The sequence below is a fragment of the Anomaloglossus baeobatrachus genome, chromosome 3 (assembly GCF_048569485.1).
Source record: "Anomaloglossus baeobatrachus isolate aAnoBae1 chromosome 3, aAnoBae1.hap1, whole genome shotgun sequence".
NCBI classification, from domain to species: domain Eukaryota; kingdom Metazoa; phylum Chordata; class Amphibia; order Anura; family Aromobatidae; genus Anomaloglossus; species Anomaloglossus baeobatrachus.
In genome coordinates, this window is record NC_134355.1 from 616848121 (window position 1) to 616860150 (window position 12030).

Genomic DNA, 12030 nt, shown 5'->3' on the forward strand with positions numbered 1-12030 from the left:
AATGTCCCATCCTGGTCCCCTATTGTGCCATTCCACACATGCAAACACAAACAAACACACTCGCGCGCACACATTATGCTCACCTTACCTTCTGTTCCATCGCCGGCCTCCTGGATCTTGTAGTTCACCGGTAGAGGATGTGTATTGGGTAACCATCGCAACGATGGAGGAACTTCCACTGCCAGAGCGCTGACGTCAAAGGCAGGAGCCGCTTGCCTCTGATTCGTCAGCGCGCTGCCTTTGTGAAGCGGCTGACAGCGGAAGTTCCTCCCTCATCGCGATGGTTACCCGATACACATCCTGTACCGGCAAACTACAAGAACCGAGAGGCCGGCAAAGGAACGGAAGGTAAGGGGAGCATAATATGTGAGTGTGTGTGCGTGCTTGTGTGTGTTTGGGCGGACTGCAAGAGTGGGTTAGAGCGCTGTGAAAGTACGGAACCGGAAGTGTGTGCGGTGAGTATTTGCTTGTACAGCAAAGCTTGCTCGTAAACTGAGTTACAAATTTACAGCAAGCTTTGCTCGTATAGTGAAATACTCGCACACCAAGTTACTCGTAAATCGAGGTTTCACTGTAATTAAAAACGTCAGGCACAAAATATAAACCATCACTGAGCCCCAGATCCTGAAAAATAAGAATGCTGCAAGTCTCAGAATATAGTGACAAAAGCACAATTTTGGGACAAACTTTGAAGGCTTTTCTTCAGCAGGGACAGGGAAGCTGGTGAGAGTTGATGGGAAAATGGATGGAGCTAAATACAGGGCAATCCTGGAGGAAAACCTGCAAGAAACGGCAAAAGATTTTAGACTGGGGTGTAGGTTCTCCTTCCAGCAGGAAAACATCCCTAAACATACTGTCTACAACATACAGAGCTACAATTGAATGGTTTAAATCAAAGCATATTCATGTAGGTGAACGTACCAGTATAGGTCAAGACCTAAATCCTATTGAGAATCTGTGACAAGACTTGAAAGTTGCTGCTCATGTGACTCCCCCGTGCCAGCAGCCGCTGTTGCTTGGATCCAGATCTACTGGCTCAAGGGATTCTCCAGACCCGGGGGTCGCTCAGACACTCCGAATGAAAAGGGGACATATTTATACGGGATTGGTTGTAGAATGTCTGTGACACCACCCACGGTGTGTGGTGAGATGTAGCACCACCGCTGCCGTTGCGGGACTCCCGGAGACGTTGGGCTGGTAGCTGGATGTTAACCCCTCCGTTGGCAGGGATGGATGTCCCGGGGCCCAGTGTCTCTATGTTGAGGATGGTGAGTGCAGGGGCCGGCACACCCGGCCAAGCCAGGGATGTTACTCACGGTCGAATAAAGCACACAAGTCCTGTGGTAAACCAAGGTGATGGTGGCCGGCTGCCTCAGACAGGTGTATCCGATCCCACACCCGGGTTGATAGTCAAAGTCTCTCTCCTCTGCACTCAGTATGTTGTAGGTAGGACGTCCCGGTGTGAAACACGGGAGTCTGCTCCCGGTCCTTTGGTTGGGAGCCATGCCCGTCTGACGCTGACCCTTGGGATCTACGGGCCCTGGCGGTGGTCCTATCCCTCTCTGTGGGTGGTTGTCTACTTTTCGGGACTTAGGTTGGGACAGGACCTAAAATCCTGCCCTCAATTGGTTAATTAGCTAGGCCGTCGGTGCCGGTCCTGGCTTCAGGGTCCAAGTACCCCCTCTGTGCACACGGTTTCCGGGTCGGTTCTCCGGTGTCGGTACCGGCGGGCTCCAACCCTGTCTCGGTCCACCTCGGATCCCTGGCAGCCGTCTTCCCGTCTCCTGCAGACTCTGGCTACCGTATGCCACCTAGCCAAAGTGTCAGGGCTCCGACCCTGGCACCTGTCAGCTGGCACCTCCACTTCCAACTTCAACTATCAACTTCGACTGTTTTCCCGCCCTGGGCTCTCCAGACCCTTAGGTGGGCGTTCCCTATCCACCTGGTCCCGCCCACTGGTGTGTCCGTCCTTCTCTGAGGGGGGTGACTAGGGTTTCAGGTCGGCTGATTTAACCCTTCGTGGGATAGGTGTTATGCGGGGGCCTACATGTACAACTGTAAAACTACCTGGTATTCCAGGGTGCTACACTCACAGGCGTCTCCATCCAATCTCACTGAGCGACAGCGAGTGTGCAAAGAAGAATGGGCAAAAAATGTCAGCCTTTGAAGCTGGTAGAGTCATGCACCAAATGATTTGCAACATTAATTGCAGAGAAATCTGATTTTACAAAGTATTAGCTCAGGAGGCTGAATATGAATTCATTACGATTTTTAGATTTACATTTTAAAAACTGTGGATCATTTCCTTTACATTTCACAGATACTGACTAATTTGTATTGGTATGTCAGATAAAATCTCTATAAAGTACAGTTACGTTTGTGTGGGAAATATGAAAAAAAGTGGAAAAGTTCACAGGGTATGGGTACTTTTTCAAGGCACTGTACATATACTAAAGTTTAAAATGTTACTAAACATAGAAATTAATACCGTAAAAAACAAAACAGAAATCAACACTATTCTCAATTGCTATGAAATAATCATAAAAATTTAATGAAGACACTTGGGCTTTGAAGCCTTGGCTTTCACTGGGATTTGGATTGTGTGCCAGTAGTAGATCATCGTTAAATTCATTGTATAAATAACTCAGACTCTATTTTCTGGTTTTGTCTTCACACCCCAAAAAATGCCCATTCAGCCAAACACCAGTCTCCGCTCCACTCACCTCATTCAGTGATTGGATAAACAAAGATCTCCACCATTTCCAGAGTGGAGGCACGGATTACTGAGGACCGAGTAGGTATCGGAACCATGGTAGATCACTGGAGTGAGAATTACTTTTTATTTCTAGCAGTCTGCTCCCTTTCAATTTTTTTTTTCCTGGCAAACTCCGTTGACCTTTCGATATTTCATTTTAATCATATCGGGGATTTTTATTGTAGTTGTAATAATCTTTTAATTTTAGTAATTACTCCTTTAAAATTTGAATTTAAAGAAAATTAATAACATTTATCATTAAAATCAACAAACGAGATACAATTTTCTTAAGACAGAAATCATTTATAATGAACGAAAATATAAACGCAAAACTTGTTTTTGTTCTCATTTTTTACAAGCTGAACTCAAAGATCTTAGACTTTTTCTATGTGTACAAAAGGCCTTTATCTCTCAAATATTGTTCACAAATGTGTCTATATCTGTGTTAGTGAACACTAATCTTTTGCTGAGATAATCCATCCACCTCACAGGTGTGGCATATCAATATGCTGATTATTGTACAGGTGTGCCTTAGGCTGGCCACAATAAAAAAAATGTGCAATTTAAGGCTATGTGCCCACGGGGAAAGTGTCCTGCGGATATATCCGCAGGACATTCCGCAGGAGCTCCCAGAAAACCGCAGCACAACTTTGTCTATTTACATGCTGCGGTTTTATTGCGGAATGTCCTGCGGATATGCTGCGGGCATTCTGCATTGAGGATACAGCACCATGGCTTCAGCACTGCATCCTCAATGCACAACAAGTGCTGCAGTGATCGGGGAGTTCATACTTACCTCCATCACGCAGAACTTCACTCTCCGGCTGTGTCTGTCTGCACTGTGCAGGAGAAGGTGGGCAGGCCTGAACTAGCTCTGGCTGTCACATGACCGTAGCTCGTACAGGCCCCGCCCACCTCCTGATTTCTGCTCCTGGCTCCACCACGCTCCTCTGCACCGGAGGAAGTGACTCCAGTGTCTGCTATCAAGGCAGGTAAGTATAGGACCCTGCGGAGAAATCCGCAGGAATAATTGACATGCTGCAGATTTTTCCGCGGGGAAAACTGCATTATTTCCGCTGCGGAAAAAAACGCAGCATGGGTTCAGCCCTTCCCAAATGCCATAGAAATGGCTGGGGACTCTCTGTACTGCGGATTTTTGAAAATCCGCGAATTTTCTGCAGTGTGGGCACATAGCTTAAGGCCATGTGCCCACGAGAAAATGCACCTGCGGAATTTGCTGCAGGTATTTCCGCAGGTTCACGCAGCAGCTCCCCGGAATCCGCAGCTATCCGTTTTTGCTGAATTTTTGCGGAATTGTTGCAGTAAACCTGTGGAAACAGTGCAGATTTCGTGCGGAATTCCTGCGGATTTCCCGCCCTGTATCTCCATAGTGGAAAGGCAGGGATTCCGCAGTTAATTCCTCATGAATAATTGACATGCAGTTACGTGCGGCTGTGGGAAATCCGCAGCATTGATACAGCACTCCTCAAATCCCATAGGATAACATGGGGAGTGTCTGTACTTGCATAAACCTGCAGATTTATCTAGAAAATCTGTAGGTTTTCAGCAGCAAAATCCGCAAGTATTTTCTCCCGTGGGCATATGGCCTTACAGTATTGGTCAGAAAACCAGTCAGTATCTGGTGTGACCACCATTTGTCTCACACAGTGGAGCACAACTCATTTGCCTAGAGTTGATCAGGTTGCTGATTGTGGCCCGTGGGATGTTGGTCCACTCCACTTCAATAGCTTCGAAGTTGCTGGATATTGGCAGGTTTCAGAGCATCCCAAACATGGACATTGCCGATGAGTATAGTTCCCATGCAAGAACTGGGAATTGTGTACAGATTCTTGCAAAATGGGGCTGCAAGATGAGATGATGGTCGTGGATGGGGCACAACAATAGTCACTGGATCTCGTCACAGTATCTTTGTGCATTTTAAATGGCATCAATAAAATGCACCTAAGTTTGTTGTCCATAACATACGCCTGCCCGTCGTAACCCCACCACCACCATGGGCCACTCGATTCACATTGTTGATATCAGTAAGCCGCTCACCCACACATCGCCATACACACAGTCTGCCATCCGCCCTGTACAGTGAAAATTGAGATTTATCCATGAAAAGAACACTTCTCCGAGGTGCCAGATGCCATCGAATGTGAGCATTTGCCCACTCAACTTGGTTACAACGATGTACTACAGTCAGGGGGAGACCCCGATGTGGGTGACGAGTGCCAGATGAGCTTCTCTGAGATGATTTCAGACAGTTTGTACTGTTATACAAACCTATTGTTGCAGCAGCTGTCCGGGTGACCTGTGTCAGATGATCTTGGAGGTGAAGATGCTGGATGTTGAGGTCCTGGGCTGGTGTAGATACACATGGTATGTGCAGCCGGTTGGCTGTACCACCAAATTCTCTGAACCACCTTTGGAGAGGGCATATGGTAGAGATATGAACGTTCAATTCACGGGCAACAGCTCTGGTGGACATTCATCCAGTCAGCATGCCAACTGCACATGCCCTCAAACCTTGTGGCATTCGGCTGTGTGATAAAATTGCACATTTTAGAGTGGCCTTTTATTGAGGCCAGCCTAAGGCACACCTGTGTAATAATCTGGATATCTAATCAGCACCTTGATATGCCACACCTGTGATGTGGATGGATTATCTCAGCAAACGAGAAGTGGTCAGTAACACAAAGTTAGACACATTTGTGAACAATATTTGACAGAAAAAGACCTTCTGTGTACATAGAAAAAGTCTTAGATATTTCAGTTCGGTTTCTGAAAAATGGGAGCAAAAACAAGTGTTTATAATTTTTCTCAGTGTGTACAGTTAGGTAAAGAAATATTTGGACAGTGACACAAGTTTTGTTATTTTAGCTGTTTACAAAAACATGTTCAGAAATACAATTCTATATATAATATGGGCTGAAAGTGCACACTCCCAGCTGCAATATGAGAGTTTTCACGTCCAAATCGGAGAAAGGGTTTAGGAATCATAGCTCTGTAATGCATAGCCTCCTCTTTTTCAAGGGACCAAAAGTAATTGGACAAGGGACTCTAAGGGCTGCAATTAAGTCTGAAGGCGTCTCCCTCGTTAACCTGTAATCAATGAAGTAGTTAAAAGGTCTGGGGTTGATTACAGGTGTGTGGTTTTGCATTTGGAAGTTGTTGCTGTGACCAGACAACATGCGGTCTAAGGAACTCTCAATTGAGGTGAAGCAGAACATCCTGAGGCTGAAAAAAAAGAAAAAATCCATCAGAGAGATAGCAGACATGCTTGGAGTAGCAAAATCAACAGTCGGGTACATTCTGAGAAAAAAGGAATTGACTGGTGAGCTTGGGAACTCAAAAAGGCCTGGGCGTCCACGGATGACAACAGTGGTGGATGATCGCCGCATACTTTCTTTGGTGAAGAAGAACCCGTTCACAACATAAACTGAAGTCCAGAACACTCTCAGTGAAGTAGGTGTATCTGTCTCTAAGTCAACAGTAAAGAGAAGACTCCATGAAAGTAAATACAAAGGGTTCAAAAGTATTCTATGGACAGATGAGACAAAGATCAACCTGTACCAGAATGATGGGAAGAAAAAAGTTTGGAGAAGAAAGGGAACGGCACATGATCCAAGGCACACCACATCCTCTGTAAAACATGGAGGCAACGTGATGGCATGGGCATGCATGGCTTTCAATGGCACTGGGTCACTTGTGTTTATTGATGACATAACAGCAGACAAGAGTCGCCGGATGAATTCTGAAGTGTACCGGGATATACTTTCAGCCCAGATTCAGCCAAATTCCGCAAAGTTGATCGGACGGCGCTTCATAGTACAGATGGACAATGACCCCAAGCATACAGCCAAAGCTACCCAGGAGTTCATGAGTGCAAAAAAGTGGAACATTCTGCAATGGCCAAGTCAATCACCAGATCTTAACCCAATTGAGCATGCATTTCACTTGCTCAAATCCAGACTTATGACGGAAAGACCCACAAACAAGCAAGACCTGAAGGCTGCGGCTGTAAAGGCCTGGCAAAGCATTAAGAAGGAGGAAACCCAGCGTTTGGTGATGTCCATGGGTTCCAGACTTAAGGCAGTGATTGCCTCCAAAGGATTCGCAACAAAATATTGAAAATAAAAATATTTTGTTTGGGTTTGGTTTATTTGTCCAATTACTTTTGACCTCCTAAAATGTGGAGTGTTTGTAAAGAAATGTGTATAATTCCTACAATTTCTATCAGATATTTTTGTTCAAGCCTTCAAATTAAACGTTACAATCTGCACTTGAATTCTGTTGTAGAGATTTCATTTCAAATCCAATGTGGTGGCATGCAGAGCCCAACTCGCGAAAATTGTGTCACTGTCCAAATATTTCTGGACCTAACTGTATATATATATATATATATATATATATATATATATATATATATAAGTCCAACAATGTAGACCAGCTCACTCCTGTGAATCACCTGGAACCTCAGCTGACCTGGTTGACTCCGTTGTGCCCGGATCAGGAAGTAGGAGTCCATCCATACAAATGTGAACAACGACAAGGCAGAGTCCAGCAATAACGTGAGCAATCCAGGATGCTGTTAAAAAATGTTTTTCTTTCTTTTAATTCATAAATTCATTAAAATATAATGGTCCAAGCAATTCAGAACAGCATTATTGCAGGAAAATAGCGCAGATAGGACAATCTGTTAAAAAAATTTAACAGCATCCTGGATTGCTCACGTTATTGCTGGACTCTGCCTTGTCGTTGTTCACACACATATATATATATATATATATATATATATATATATATATATAGATATAGATATACATACACAATAAATTTTCATCCTGATTACTTGACTTCTCCATGATGAAGATAAACTCCTGTGAACTGCAAAGAATACCACAATAGGAAAAATCCTTTGTTTTACCAAATGATGACTACTGAGCCTTCGTCTCCCACTGAACATTCCTAGGGTCAGTGTGGTTTGGAAAGGAACCCTTCCACCTACTTTAAACATCTCCAAGTGACGCACCGCAGTGCATGTTTCAATAGCAGCCTCAGGTAAAGTAAATGGAAATTTTAACCGGCAGCGATGCACCTGGTGTTTTCACATTACCCATAGATACAGTTGAATGTATTATGTTTGAGTCTTCTACAACACGCCCTACTGACAGTACTGAGTCCTAGGTGTGGCATAACCCAGATCGGTATCACATGCAGCACTGATCCATTTACATTCCTTGTCAGCATGAAATGTATACACTTGAAGAATCAAAGTAACTGTACAAAGGTTGTCGAGTTATGTGAGATGTTTATGTAAAGTCTTTTCTTCTTTACACTCATAAATACCTGTTGTACAGAGGTACTTGCAACCTGAACATCCAACTTCTAGAGGTTCCATTCCTACAAATTGTCAGATGGGTTTTCCACAAGTTCTTAGGTGTCAAATGGTAGTTACATTAGGGATCAAATGAAAAAAAATATATATTTTTCTAATTTAAAGAGAACCTGTAATGAAGATTTTACACTTCAAACAAATGACATGTATCTACAGGGGCCCTCTCCCTGACGAATTACGTGCATTAATTGTACAAATCTCTTCAGCAGTTTTTGAGAAGTCCAACATAGAAATCATATACAAATGAGCTGCAAGTTCTTCTGGGTGTGATATTGCACTTGCAGCTGTTTTGCTCTCCCTACATATTCCCCACCCGCCATCTGCCTCCTGTGTCTGACTGACAGATCACTTTTGTTTCAGTGACCACTTCTTCATTTCTGCTCCTTCCTTAGCAGCTCATCTCCTCAGATCGATAAACTAGGTCTACGAATGTCATGAGGTGTTCACAGTGGTGCTTTTGTAGAACGGCTAGGGGAGACAGTGGTAGTCATGTACACAGGGGTTGCCAGGCTGCAGTGCAGCCGCTCGATAACCCATTGCCTTCCAGTCACCGTTCCACTAAAAGGATGACTCCGCCACAGTCCATTCTCTCTCTGAGACAAAAAAAAGTGCACACCGGAGTATTCTTCGTTTTTAACAATGGAACTTTACTACTCTCCATTACAGATTAGGTCTTCTTCACTTGCACTATACAGGCACTGTTCCTGGTCCTGATGGGGTTCCCTCCAGACTCCACTTTCACATACAATTTAATGGCCAACTGCTTTCCTGGCACCTGTGCTCCATCGAACACCACTAGGCCCCTCATTCTCCTGTCTAACGTCACGCTGCACAATCCGGTTCAAATAGTCCTTAAGCCTATCCGTCCCACCCACAGGGATTAGCTTGCGCTTTGGAAGGGCTACGTGCAACAGCACTCCTCTGTACGTGCTTTAGGCTAGGACCTACCCTTCTCAGTTAAGGGCACACTAACCTTTGGTTTTGCAGGTGACTTCTTTGGGTTTTGAATCCAGGATAGAACAGACGCCTACCCGACCAACCGGACTTGACCCGTCTTCTGAGACGCAGTTACACAATCCTCTAAAAAGCAGGACCCCATGTGTCCGGGATCAAAGGGTTGACCCTGAGGGTCATTAATCAGTTGAGTAGCATGGCCTCTTCTCTTTTTCTCCTACTGGGGACTCTCCTACCCTCCTTCTATGTCCTGTCCTATATATATATATATATATATATATATATATATATATAAATATACTATCCTCCTCCTTTCTCTTAACCCATTGTTTACCTAACCAGGTGCTAGGGCAGCCATCACAAGCCCGCGCTGACACCTGGTGGCCAGTTACCAGAAACATAGTACATTAAAATGCATTACAATAAGCCCTGGGCATGGCGGCTATTTCTGAAGGGGTGGCATAGCCTTGACCCCCCTCCCCCTACACTTTCATGGTTCTTCCACCAGATCTGTTAGGAGAGGCAGGTCACTGAAATAAGAGTGGCCTGTCAGTAAGACAAAGGACACAGCTTGTGGGCGGGGAATAGTGAGGGAAGACAAGAGAGCTGCAAGTGCAATATCCCTCCCCGAAGCACTTGCAGCTTTTAAGCATACGATTTCACAGATGCAAAATTTGCAAGTTTGTAAGTGAAAGGCAATGACAGTGATGCACACAACCTCACTCCATGACCCTGTCGTTCATCTGCTGTCCTTTTCTGCAGCTACAGCTGAGCATAGAGAAAGCCAAAGAATCATAGAATGTTAGAGTTGGAAGGAACCTCCAGGGTCACCTGGTCCAACCCCTTACTCAATGTAGGATTCACTAAATCATGTTAGACAAATGTCTGTCCAGCCAATGCTTGGAGACTTCCATTGATGGAGAACTGGCCTCCTCATTGACTGCCCTCACTGTCAAAAAGTTTTTTCTAATATTTAATCTGTATCTTCTCCCTTTCAGTTTCTTTCCATTGCTTCTCGTGTTGCCATAGCAAATGAGAATAGGGTTGATCCCTCTACACTATGACATCCCTTCAGATATTTGTAGACAGCTATTAAGTATCCTCTTAGTCTTCTTTTTTGCAAGCTTAATATTCTCATATCCTTTAACCATTCCTTGTAGAACATCATTTTCAGTCCACTCATCATACTGGTAGCTCTTCTCTGAACTTGCTCCAGTTTTTCAATGTTTTGTTTTGTTGTTTTTTTTAAATGTAGTGCCCAGAAGTGGACACAGTATTCTAAATGACGTCCGACCAAAGAAGGGGGATAATTACTTCACGTGGTCTAGACTTTATACTTCTCTTAATACATCCCAGAACTGTCTTTGCCTTTTTTGCTGCTGCATCAAACTGTTGACTCATGTGTACTCTGTGATTTATTAGTATACCTAAGTCTTTTTCACATGTGCTGTTGCTTAGTTCTATTCCTCCCATTCTGTAGAAGTTATTTTTGATTTTCTTGCCAAGATGTAGAATTTTGCATATCTACATTAAATAGCATTCTATTATTCACTAACCATTGTTCCAAATTATATAGATCCTTTTGAATGCTTTCTCTGTTTCCTCTAGTGCTAGTTATGCCCCCTATCTTTGCATCAATTGCAAATTTGAATAGTTTATCTATAGTTTCCTTATCTATATGATTTTTAAAAATGTTGAACAACAATGGGGCCAATTATGAATTCACCTAATCATAGCCTTGTTCAACCCATACTTGGTAAATTTTTCAATAAGGATAGTATGAGATACTTTATCAAATGCTTTGCTGAAGTTCAGATATACTGTATCTACTGCATTTACCTGATCCACATTGTGGATTCCATCATAAGAGGAAATTAGATTAGTCTGGTATGTCCTGTTTGCTACAAACCCATGCTAGCTCTGGTTAATTACTGTATTCTTATCCAAGTACTTACATACATGCTGTTTAATAAATTTGTTCAAAGATCTTTCCTGCTATAGAAGTAAGACTCACTGGCCTGTAATTTCCTGGCTCCATCTTCTTTCCTTTTTTGGCCTTCTCCAATTTTCTGGGACTTCTCATGTTCTCCAGGAATTTTCAAAGATTCTGGTAGTGGTTCTGGAATGTCTGTCCTCTGCTTTCTCTTTCAGTACCCTAGGATGTAATTGATCTGGACCAGGAAGTTTAAATGAATTTAAGTTAGCTAAGTGTTCCCGAACCATCTCTCTATTTATAGTGTGGATTATTTTATTCCTTCAATAGTACAGTGAAGATCAGTTGATGTTACATTTGGTTTCTTAGAGAATGCAAAATACAGATGGAAAATAGGAATGTAAAAATTTGGCCTTCTCAATATCATTTTTGACCACTTCACCATTTTCATCCTATAAAACTCCTATAGCATATTTGACTTTTCTATTGCTTTTCTTTCACAGCATAGACACTGGTCCAAGAAAGAATCATTGCCATGTTAACCACTTTCTACCGGCTGTGATGGACTTGTTCAGTCCTCTGTGGTACACTGTTTTTACTTCTGTGGCCAGCATCCTTAGCCCGGTATCCCCAGCGCCTCTTCTGCCTGTTAGGTCCTGCACCATCATGACATGCCTCACATTGTAACCTGATGGTGTTGTGGGGCCTAGTATGCCAGCCACAGAAGGGAAGTCTTGGTCTGGCTTCCACAAAGGACAGGACTGGAAGCCAGACCGGAGAAGTGTGAATCTTTTTGCTCAACTCTACTGAGCTTACAGAGGAAATGTCACCACCATATTCTATATGTTCAGAATTTCCTAAAAGTACAAACAGCATGGGTTTGTCTAAACCATTAACCTATTTCATTACTTATAAACATCCATCTTACTAATGGTGAGGATCATTCTGGATCATTCACATTTCAAAATGACTTATATAAGGCCA